Raw genomic sequence first — 12,898 nt, 5'->3', positions numbered from 1 at the left:
CAAAGACACTCCAGCAATTCAGATTCCCTTTGGAGCTGTGACCCACAAGTTGTTCCCCAAAACTTTGCTGGCAGCAAACTCTTGCAAGAATTCCTGTCCTTGAAGGTCTCCTGGCTCTCCTATGCTAATAACTTTTCTTTTTTTATTTCCAATATCCATCATCTAAGAAAAGGGACAGAAGCATCAGCAGCGCTTTGGGGTTGTGCTGACCCAGGTGGGGAGACTTGGCCACTGGCATTAGCATTCTCCTTCTACCTAGAAGCTTCTATCAGTCCTTGACTCCCCATTTGGATGCAGCCAGGCAGAAAAGAGAGATAGACTTTCTTTGGCAGGAGTGCACGCTTAGGGGCCAATCCAAAAGGCATGCAGTACACAGATGGGAACCTGTCATAGAACTCCTTTGCAAATATTCTGAAGAGGAGAGCCAGGTTCCTTCATTCTATGTCAGCAAACAGTTTCAGAAGCAAGCTCACCAAACATGCATGATCCCAGAACACACTAGTCAAGCTCAGATTACACAAATCTTAAAATAAAAAAAAAAAAAAAGAGCACCTTTAGGGCAGGGGCTATTTTACCCCTCCCTGTACTTTTATCCCCTACGGGGGAACTTTACATATATTAGATGTTTAAACATGTTTATTGGATTGCATTTAAAAATTGAGGGAGGGAAGGAGATTCATAGGAGAATTCCCTAAGACCCATTGGATTTAGAAAAGCCGATGTGCCTTGCAGTGGCTATTTAAATGTTTGGAGGCTTTAATTAGTAAGGCTATCAGCAATTGATTTACCATCACTATATGTGGAATAATATACTTTAATACCATGTGTAGCCTGCTCTTGACACTTATTAAAGATTAGCCAACAATACAAAATGACTGTATGGATGTGTACTGCAGCTGCCTACTGGACGGGCCATTAGGTCTACTCGATGTGTGTGGTTTTCTTCATTCTCTAGTTATTGGTCCACAGAGAAGATATTAACCCTAATGCTACTTTAATTAAAGATTTTTTCCCACTTTAAATCACATGGGGCTATTTTGGCATCCAGATTCTGAGTTTTATCACCAGGGCCTTGTGTGTGTTGCATAGCTGATTATTGGAATATCTATTATTTATAGAGGATGGATGCTTTATAGCATTTTTCTGACACCAAATGATCTAAACTAATTTTAGTATTATGGAATATTAACCTTTGAAATTGAAATTCTCCTTTTGAATTAACTCTTGGTCAATTTAAGGATTTACATGCTATTATGTTCAATCAAAATAATTTTTTACCATAAATAAAACATGCTAAACAAGAGCCAATTGTTTTCAGCAGACATATCCTATTACTAAAAATAAGGAAGAAAAGATTCTACTCCTTACACATCATTCAAATAGAGACTTAAGAATTCATATCTTCCTTCAGTACTGCCTTTGCAACCCTCACCTAGCTTCAGACTAACCTAATTTCCTCTCACAAAACAGCATAAGAGTAAAGAAATATATTTTCAATCATTACAAAACAAACTGCTGAAAACAACACAAAAAGGGTAGCTCTCAAATTTTAATCCTTAATAACGATGTCCTTCTAAGACTGGGGAAGCCACTTGATATCTTTGTGTTTGCTTTTCCCCGCATGTATTTAATAGAGACAAGAATCAAATTATGTCATAGTGTAGAGAACAAGGTGTCTATTTGGATGATGCTATTATTCTTTCTGAATATGAAAGCTTGATGTATATGTTAAGTATCATTACTATTGAAAAGAAAAATTAGTGTAGCCTTCATTTCCCAAATTATACTTTCAGCCCACACTCCATAGTAACCATGGAGACCATGTTCATGTAATACATGACTCACAATAGGTGAATTCTAAAGAAAAAAAGGCTCCATGAATCATGGTGTCTGGAAAGCTGAGGTATAAAACTTATGACTGAATTCCAGTACAAGTGAAATGCTCTTACGGTTTCTTGTGGTGGATATTAAAATTGGACAATAAATATCTGTTAGGGCCTCATTTTCAATAATGGGTTTTACAAGTATTAGCTTCCTTTTCTTGTTGTTGAATAATTATAGCCAGTTAAATAATCATGGTCTCACTATAAATGTTATAATTTAATCAATTAAATTTTGTTTGTATAGAGAAGGGAATAACAGGGGACCCAGATCAATTAAATAAAAACAGAAGGTGGCACATCTATGATGAAAGGAAATTTAAAAAATAAATGTAATAATTTACCAATATATAAGCATCTACTTATACATATATTTCTACAGAGATTAATGAAAACATACACACATACAAATATATATATTTATATATATATATATATATATAAAGATAATATCTATAATCACATCTAGGTATAGATAATAGCTAGAGTGTGCAGTGGACAGTACACTAGGCCTAGAGTCAGGAACACTTAAATTCAAATCTAGCCTCAGATATTTATACTACTTGTGTGACCTTAGGTAAGTCACTTAATCTTTGTTTGCCTCAGTTTCCTTGACTAAAATGAAAATAATATAGCATCTATTTATGTCCCGGGGCATGAGGACTAAGTGAAATAATATTTGTAAAAAGTGTTTTGTATAATTTTTGGCACTTGGGAAGGCACTCTATAAACGCTTATTCCCTTTATTCCCTTACTCTCTCCTAATTCCCAACCCAATTAATGAAATCATAGCAGATTGGGTCAAGTAAGAAAGAAAATGAGGTTTTAAGGTTTTAACCTTTTCAGAGATTAAGTGCTTATAAAAGGCAAATATTGAGTGACCTATTTGCAAAGTATAAAGAAGGCAAAATTCAGAGTGGCCCACTTGCAATTTCTAAATCATCCCTTTCAGATTTTAAGGACCGATGTTCAAGAAATTTAAAGAAAGGTTTACATTTTTTAAAACTCCTTTAGGAAATGTGAATAAGATTTTTAATCAAATTGACCATCTACAGTGAAATATAGGATGATTAGTACCAACTATGCTCCTGATATCACTTAAAAAGCAAATACAAACTTTGAGATTTGATCCATTGCTGGAAGTCTAGAAGAGAGCAAACAATGTAGATCACGAGAAGGAACACATCACCATTTCCCTTGAGCCACTTACAGATCACAATGGTGATTGGAAGAAGAGGCACTTTCATTCATATTTCCTATCAATGGCATGTTGTTGTAGAGCAACTTAACTAGTAGGAGATGCTGTGGTCTGCAGGCAACTGAAAAAAAAAATCCTTCTGTGAAACTGAGTTTGTTGAATATTGAAGTGGACTCAAAGACCTTAGCAGAGTGATACACCTAGTAGAGACCAAACACAGGAGAAACAATGTGAGGACCTGTGATGATTAAAATTAATCTCCCCTACTGCATATTGAATTATAGTTATTTATTAGTAAAAGTGAGAGAAAGAAAGAGCAGTCTAATTAAAAGTATCCAAGGAGCACTGTGGCTCTTTGACTCTAAGTTCCCTGCCTGCTGCCACATCAGCCCTTCCAGCATACTGCCCATTCCTAGAGATTATTGATAAGATAAAACCAGGAAGAGCTGGTCAAGGAAGAGAAAGCAGCTTCAGTCCAGGGTGGGGAAACAAAAAAACAAAACAAAAACAAAAAAAAACAAGATGGGGTCCTTCCCGCTTCTCCTGCTGGCTTTTTAAACTCTGTCTCATCATCCCTCCTTCTCCAAATTTCTAATAGGCCAGAGACCATTTTATTTTCCTTTCTAAAGCCAGCCAAATCACTCAGTTGCCCACATGGACTCCCACTGGTCAGAGGCTGAATTGCCATGCCTAATGAGGTGAATCTTTCTGGAGCTGTGATCTCCTTGATATTTAATTCACACAGACCACAACAAAAGAAAAAAAGAACAGGGTGGGGGGGGGCAATAGTTTCACAGGTATGCATTACTTTGGCTACCAAATATGTGTGTGTCTCTCTAATGGTATGCTTTACCAATATGACTATTTTGATGCTGCGTTATTTGTGGGAGAGTGTGACCCAGGTTCATGGTGGAGATATATCATAGCAAATATTTGTACTATGTAAATGTGGTGTCTTATGGTTGACTATGATGGCAGAAACACCTGTGTGGTCTGAAGAGTTTTAATTTTAAGAGGGTAGCCCTATACTCCTTCCACTTGTGGTAGTTATCTTCCAGGAGACTCAACCTGAAGTAATGGGGAGGGGGGAAGTAACACAGAAGGAATCCTACATTTGTTTCATATTGGGAAGAAGGCTTAGAGTCCTGAACTTGTGATTTCATCTATTTTAGGAATTTATAATATTAAGGAGTTGCCTTGGGAATGGAGAGATCAAGAAGTTTGAGCATAGGCATGGTCATATAACTAAAGGATAGGAGGGCAGCTGGGTAGCTCAGTGGATTGAGAGCCAGGCCTAGAGATGAGAGGTCCCAGGTTCAAATCTGGCCTCAGACACTTCCAAGCTGTTTGACCCTGGGCAGGTCACTTGACCCCCATTGCCTAGCATTTACCACTCTTCTGCCTTGGAGCCAATACACAGTACAGATTACATGATGGAAAGTAAGGGCTTAAAAAAAACAACTAAAGGATGGTGACAGGAGTCTCAGAGCTAGTATTTAAACTCAGAGCTTGCTGATTTCACAATTAGTCTTCTATTCATTATGCCGTGTTGCCTCTTTACTCCTTCCTACAATCATAGAGAGCAATTAAACAAAAATACTGCTAAAAATGATAAATTGTACATATATATGTGTGTGTGTGTTATGTATGATGTCATCTTAGAGTTTAAGAACCCTGCATATTTTCAAAAACTCAAATAATATTCTTAAATCTTACGTAAATCACTTAAATTAGGAGAGAATGAACTATTTCTTTGTTCAAATGCCAAGTCTTCAGTCTTGTCCAAGGTTTCCAAGGAAGTCAGTGATACAATTTAGGAATAATAATCTTGATTACAAGTTCAGGAATTTCTGTATAAGACAATAAATCATCTTGTTGATTTATTAGTCATTTAGAGTCACATATCACATGCTGGCCATATCAGGCAATATACTTGAGTGATTAAGAAAACATTACAAAAAGAATGAATTATCTATTTGTGGAGGAAAGTGAGGTTTTAACAGTATAGTTAATAAAGCTCATATTGATACCAAGGAATTTGCAGAGTGCTAAAAATCTAGGAGGTGAGATGAGCAAGAAAACTACTTGCCATGTTAGACATTGGTATTCTGGGGAGTTGGGAAAGGGGAAATAAGGCAGAGATAGATCAAGATTTGAGTGTAAGAGCTAAACATGTATAGTTTAGTGTGTGTCCACAAAGCTTCAGTATTTTATATGGCAGTTGCTATTTCTTTTTGCCTATCCCTACTATCTTCCACTCACTCTTATACTAATACGCAAGTTCAGTCATAGGCAGTGTCTTCCATAACCCCTCTGCACCTAACTATACCCAACAATCCATGGTTTATACCATATCTTAAAGATCTAGTATAATTTCCTTATTTTGGTAGCCAAGAAAACTAAGATAATACATATATAACCCAGATCAAATTCTTTACTAGTTCTGAGAGGGAAGGGAGGAAGACAATTTAGATCATATAACTTCAGGAAACTTAGGTGGAAAATTGTAATGCATATAATTGGTAAAATAAAATATCTTTACCAAAAAAAAAAAAGTAAACTAAATTCAGTAAAGAGTATTGATTCAAAATTACAGTCCCTTAGTGACCTCCATTATGTAGAATATTTCCCCCCACACTCTCCTCTATAAATAGCAAACTCTCTTCCTTTTATTATACTGCAAATATGAGACAGCTTGATATTGTTATTGAGCGTTGAGTTCAGTCAGTAAAACCTGAGTATATATCCCACCTCCTGAACTTAGCTGTGTGATACTGGGTAAAACAATCTAATTTCATTGACCCCGTTTCCTCACTTATAAAACAGAAATAACAGTACCTGAAGTATTTAACTCAAAAGATCAAAAGATTTCGGAAGCTTAAATAAGATGATGTATGTAGTTGGTAAATTGTCAAGTGTGAAGTAAATACCAACCTAGAATATTCTATACATGCATTTTAACTTCAGGTACACAGATTTGTACTTCAATGCCTCAGGAAGACAAAATTTCATTGTTGGGTGAAATTTTTCCATAGGTAAGAGAAGGAAATCCCTTTATGTTGGGTAGATTTTTATCAATTAAGGTTTGTTTTTCAGTTGTTCAGCTCATGTCTGACTCTTCTTGACCCTGTGGACCATATTCTCCATGGTGTTTTCTTGGCAAAGGTTCTGGAGTACCCACTTTCCTCCCTAGCAATAAAAGCACAAAAAGGTTAAGTGTCTTCTCCAGGGTCACATAGCTCTTAGGTGTCCGAGGCCAAATTTGAGCTCTGGTCTTTCTGACACCAAGTTTAGCAATCTATCCATTGAGCCACCTAGATAAGTTATCCAAAAATTATCAAGAGTTACCATCACCAAAATATTTTCATCAGTCTGAAGCCAAAGTAAGAAAAAGTCTCTCCAAATATATCCAATTTTAGCTGATTTTTGAGTGACAGATAATTGTAAATATCTTATATCCATCTTGAAATTTAAGTGTTTCCAATGCAGTAGGATCTGTCAGAGTTTGTGGTCCACTAGCATCACTGATGAGAATATAGGGTTGCTTCAAAATGATAGGCAGTGACTGAAAAAATAGAGTAAAAATAAATCTAAGAAAAGGAAAATTAGTTGGTCAATTTTTATGATCACACTGAAAGTCTTGGAATTTGCTAGAATTCTCATCTAGATGATGCTAATATATTTAAGTTAATTGATCAGAGACTGTTTAATTTACTACAAAAATAGAACCTGAGCTCTTAAAAAAACCACAGGAACTGATATTACTTAAATATGCTGTGTATCATCCTCTCTATCCTTAAAATGAGGATAATTTAATAGCCACTTTAAATGATTGTTTTTGAAGTATTGTATGAAATATGCTTTAAAACCTATATAAAGCTCTCTTAAAATGAATTGTGTTCCTTCTTTCTTGTTTTTCTGCTCCTTCCTTCCTCCCTTCCTTCCTTCTTTCTTTCCTTCCTTCCTTCCTCACTCCCTTATTTCCTTCCTCCATTCTTCATTTCCTTCTATTCCTTTCTCTATCCCTTTATCCCCTTTATTCCTTTCTTCTTTCCCTTCTTTGCTTTCCATTCTCCCTTCCTTTCATTCTTCCTTCTCCTTCTGTTCCTTTCCTCCCTCCATTCTTTCTTTCCTTCCCTCCATCCATTCTCCTTCCTTCCCTTCCTTCAATTTTGTCTAATTTTCTGTTTTTTATCTCTTCTTTTTTCCTTTCTGTTTTTCCTTCTTCAGCTTAGTGGAAAAAAATTGGACCTGGAATCAAAAATGACCTAAATTAATATCCAGTGTCTAATATATGTCTATGTGACCACAGGCAAGTAACATTATAGAGCCTCAGTTTCCACATACAAAATATTATGCTAATAATTCCTCTATTGCCTGTTTCACAGAGATGTTTTGAGGAACAAATGAGATAATGAATGCAAAGTACATAGTAAACTTTAAAGTACTACATAAATGTCATCTATTATTAGACAAATGTTTTCCTCAATTTCTATCTACCAGGCTTAAAATAAATTCCTATAATAGGAGCTAGAATCATACTTATTTCCAAAGTCTCTTCATGATGTATAGTGAACTGATTCAGAACAGTCATAGAAATGAGCATAATAAACACTTTAAAGTCACATTCAGCTCATTTCTCCCCTGTGAGGGAATTGTGCCCCTGTGGTTATATGGGCACCTCTTACTCCTCCCAAGAATATAGGAGGTTTGGGGGAAATTTAAGATATATTTAACTTGCCCTTGTTTGCTAAATACAGTCATATTTCCATAAAGGTGGTTTACAGAGATTTCTACATTCTCTTCATCCTAGAGGAGAAGATACTTTTATTTTTTCTATATTTAGAATGTTTTGCCCATACCCATATCCCCTTTCAGATTAAAACAAAACCAAAAACATTACCATAGTCTCTATTCTGGTTAAACTTCTCCTTTTATTCCTTCTGGATAGGTGAAAGTCTAATTCTTTTCCACATTACAACCTATCAAACATCATCACCACAATTAGGGAGCAGAAAGGAAGCAGATGCTATTAATAGCCCCAACAAAGGTATTGTTCTCTCTTCTACTCTGGGAGCTTAAATAAAAAGAATGAATACATACATACATATATATATATTCATTTTCACAAAGATATTGGAATATCTATCTATCTATCTATCTATCTATATCTATATATATATATATATTGCAATACATATATTCTAATATTTTTCGAAGATCCTAAATGGAATCAGGAAGAGCTGGACACAACTGAAAATGACACAACAATGTAAGTAAGGAGAGCCCACATGAGCATTTCCTACACACTTGTGTTTTTTGTAACTAGATGTGATTGTGTTAAAAGAATGAAGCACAAAAATACCAGGTGAGACTTTCTTTTTTGGCATAACACTATAGCAGACTCTTGGGAGTCTGGTTATTTGGGCAAGTTTTGCTGGGCAACATATTTTCCTAGAGAATGTGTTGTATATCAGGCTACACTATAAGATGCCTGAAAATAGACATAGAGTAAATCAAAAGGTCAAGTGATGATTTTGTGTCATAAGATCAGCAAGAGCTGTGCCCTACAAAACATCTAAGCCCTGCCTTATTCTCCATCATGTTCCTGTATCAAATATCTTGGGACTCTGAGAAATATTTAAAGATTGTTTCTCAGGAGTTTCTTTCTCTTCCAGATATCTATCCCATAGTTCTTTTAAATGCACTTCCCCCAGTACCCTAATTATTCTGGATACCCTTTTCTGGATTAAATAAGTTTATAAAAGTCCATTTTAAAGTATATAAGAACTATACCCAAATATTTTAGATTTGTTAGATATGATTTGGCCATTGTCTTTTTAAAATTTACACAGTGGAGTCGATAACATTATATTGGTTTAACAGTGCCTGACACATTGTGGACACAACAAATATTGATTGATTGGCTTATTCTTTCAATCTGTGATCTCACGGGGCTGTCTCATTATTGGATCATAGTAAAATTATAATCAGATAAAATGACCAAATATGCTTTTCACATGAATTGTTATCTCTCAAATTATAATAAAAACTGTTAAAAGAGCTATAATATAAATAAAAATAATTTTTGTAAATGTATCATTTTTATGTGACTTGATGGTAGAATAATTTCTTAGCTTTTTCAATGTACCTAGATGAAGTTATTTATAAATAGTGTTTGTGCTAGAAGCATTTATTTTTTTAAAGAGTGAAAAGCATCAATAGAGGATACATTATTATGAAATATATGCAAAATCCTTAAGGTAAATATTTTTATTACATCATAGGGAGCTGAAGAAACTAACCCTCTCAGTACTGCTTTGAGTTATCCAAAAGTCGTAAGGTACTTGAAATTTGACCTGGTGATTGCTTTTGCCTAGGAGAAATATTCTATATGGATTGGAAAATTTTCAGAATTCCCAATGGCAGCACACAAAAGATGGGATTGTGAAATTTCAAGAAGGGAGAGACTGAGTGAGTGAAGGAGAATATAGTTATAGAGATAGGAAGCTTTCCTTTAGAAACCTCTGATTCCTGCTTGTGCTAGGGCAGCAGAGGTAGAAGCAGGGCAAAGTAGGTAAGATGAAGGTTTATATTTTCCTTTGACTCCTTAATAATACTATGAAATCTTGACACTAAAACTTATTGTTGCATGGGGAAGATTCAACACCATTCTTTTTAGGGCTAGCTAGAAGCAGTGAGATAGTTCAGTGGATAGAAATCTGGCTTGGACTCAGGAAGATCTAATCCAATCTAATCCAATCAACCTTTATTAGGAGCCTACTGAATGCCAGGAACTATGATAAATATCAGGGATGCAATTAATAAAGACTCTTTGAAACCAGACAGAGCAGCAGAAACAGAGTAGAATAGGCAGAAGAGTAAAGAAAGGCAATGAGAGATGTTGATACACTAACCTCCAGCCCTGTAATAAGAAGCAAGAAGTTGAGGGAGGTGCTATCAGTTGAGTTAGTAGTATGGTGATAAAATTAGAGGTGATGAGTTTAACCTGGGATGAGGATTTTATTCTCTAGAGTTGAAACTTGGCAGAGCATAAAGCCTAAAATACTAGCTTTGTGACCTTGGGGAACTCACTTAAACCTCTATCTTCAACTGTAAAATGGGGATAATAATAGTAACTCTTTCCAAGATTATTATGAGGACCAAATAAAATAATGTTGGTAAAGAATTTAGCCCCGAGATTGGCATGTATTAGGCTCTAATAATCTTCCTTCCTTCCTTCCTTCCTTCCTTCCTTCNAAGGAGAAAAATAGGGAGATGAGATTCCTAGGGGAACCTTATCTATAGAAGTAGTTGGTGTTGGGAGCAGGACTTAGATTTGTGGGGCTTCTTCTTTACTTCCTTCCTTCCTTCCTTCCTTCCTTCCTTCCTTCCTTCCTTCCTTCCTTCCTTAATTTTAGTGTTTAGAAACCTACATCCCCAACAGAGGAGAAATATCATCTTTAATGCTTATGTCCCTAGCATCTTCTTTTAAACAAATGTTGGATCTCTCTCTGGTTGAAGTAAATATATATATGGGGGAAATGGAGTAGTATAGTGAGGAACAGAGGTAGTTTGGGAAAATGCTGTGAGAATGATTTCTATTTGCTCTAATATCATTTACCTAAATGTTTGTTTTAAATAAATGTGCTTTACTTCCTTTAAAAAATAAGTTTATGGGGCAGCTGGGTGGCTCAGTAGATTGAGAGCCAGGCCTAGAGATGGGAGGTCCTAGGTTCAAATTTGGCTTCAGACACTTCTTAGCTGTGTGACTCTGGGCAAGTCACTTTACCCCCATTCCCTAGCCCTTACCACTCTTCTGCCTTGGAGTCAATACAAAGTATTGACTCCAAGACAGAAGGTAAGGGTTTTAAATTAAAAAAAAAATTAAGTTTATATCCATGACATCTTTTTCTTGTTATTCCAAGTGTCCCTTTTCCTCCAAAAGAGTCATCCAATATGAAAAATAGTAATTATTTGGAGAGGAAAAAATAATTAGCAGAATTGATTAATACAGTGATGGGCAAACTACAACCTGTGGGCCAGATGTGGCCCCCTGGAATGTTCTATCCTGCCTGGAACATTATTCCTAATCTGACGAATACAATAAGTAGGATTCACTACAATAAAACTTCGACCTAGTTGCCTTAGAAACAGACTGACAGATGAGCATTTCCTTTCCTTTGGCTCCCTCTTTAAAAAGTTTGCCCATCACTGCATTAATACATTAAAATAAGTCTTAAAATGTGTAGTGAGTAACACTTTGGACTCCCTTTCTGCACAAAGCGGTGGGTTGGGGCTCTCTTTTCAAATCTCTTCATCTGGATATTGTTTAATCTTTGTAATTTTGGTTACGTTCATTTTTGTTTTTCCGTTGAAAAGTTATTTCGATTTATATTATTAGAGTTATTATGTGTATTGTTTTCTTGGCTGTGCTTGTTTTGCTCTCCATAAGTTCATATAGATCTTTCCAAGTGTACAATGTTTCTTCCACTCGTATTTCATTACATTCAATATCATAATTTGTTTAATCATTCCTCTTTTGATGGGCATCTACTTTCTTACTAACTCTTTGCTGCTATAAATATTTTGATGTATGAAGTTTTTCTTATCTTTGATTTTCTTGACTTATAAGTCTAGAAATAGAGTTTATTGCTCAGAGGGTATGAACATTTTAGTCACTTAATTTGTAAAATTCCAAATTGTTTTCCAAAAATGGCTTCACCAATTATATATTATTGTATGTATTCCTCAGCCCTATTATATTTACTATTGCAATTTTTGGTCATTTTTGCCAATTTTCAGGAAATGAGGTACAACCTTGGGGTGCTTTGATTTGCATTTATATCTCTTACATAAATTATCTGGAGTATTCTTTCTTGTGGTTGTAATGACTGAAATTTTTTAAAAGAACTATTTGTTGATGTCATCAGAGAAATTTGGTACAAAGATTACCCCCCCTACACACCAATTTGAACACTTTCCTTCTTATCTTAGTTACATTAATTTTATTTTTAATTTTAAACCCTTAACTTCTGTGTATTGACTTATAGGTGGAAGAGTGGTAAGGGTAGGCAATGGGGGTCAAGTGACTTGCCCAGGGTCACACAGCTGGGAAGTGTCTGAGGTCGGATTTAAACCTAGGACCTTCTGTCTCTAGGTCTGACTCTCAATCCACTGAGCTACCCAGCTGCCCCCCCAGTTACATTAATTTTATCTGTATAAAAGGTAAAATCAAATTTAACTTTTTTTTTTTTTGTATTTGCTTCTCTTGTTTCCTTAAGAATATATTTCCTTTCCATAGTCATTATGAGTGTATGGTCTGCTTGTACTGATTTTTTTTTTAAACCCTTACCTTCTGTCTTGGAGTCAATACTGTGTATTGGCTCCAAGGCAGAAGAGTGGTAAGGATAGGCAATGGGGGTCAAGTGACTTGCCCAGGGACACACAGCTGGGAAGTGACTGAGGTTGGATTTGAACCTAGGACCTCCCAGCTCTAGGCCTGACTCTCAATCCACTGAGCTACCCAGCTGCCCCCTTGTACTGATTTTTTAAAAACACTATTTTCTTTAAGTCTTGTGTCCATATCGAATGTCTTTTATGTTTTATGTTTAGGATATGTTGCCTTTGATTTATTTCTCTTAGTTTATTGCTATTGCTAGCATTTCTAGATAGATATCAAATTATATTGAAGAGAGTGAGAATCCTTATTTCACTTTTGTATTTACAGGGAAATGTTCTAGTTCATCCCCATTGTATATCTACTTGCTTACAATTGTAGATAGATTCTTTCTATATTACAAAAATTTTCTGTGTCTAT

This window comes from Gracilinanus agilis, chromosome 1, assembly GCF_016433145.1.
Source record: "Gracilinanus agilis isolate LMUSP501 chromosome 1, AgileGrace, whole genome shotgun sequence".
In the NCBI taxonomy this organism is placed as follows: Eukaryota; Metazoa; Chordata; class Mammalia; order Didelphimorphia; family Didelphidae; genus Gracilinanus; species Gracilinanus agilis.
Note: the sequence above shows the minus strand (reverse complement) of the source record.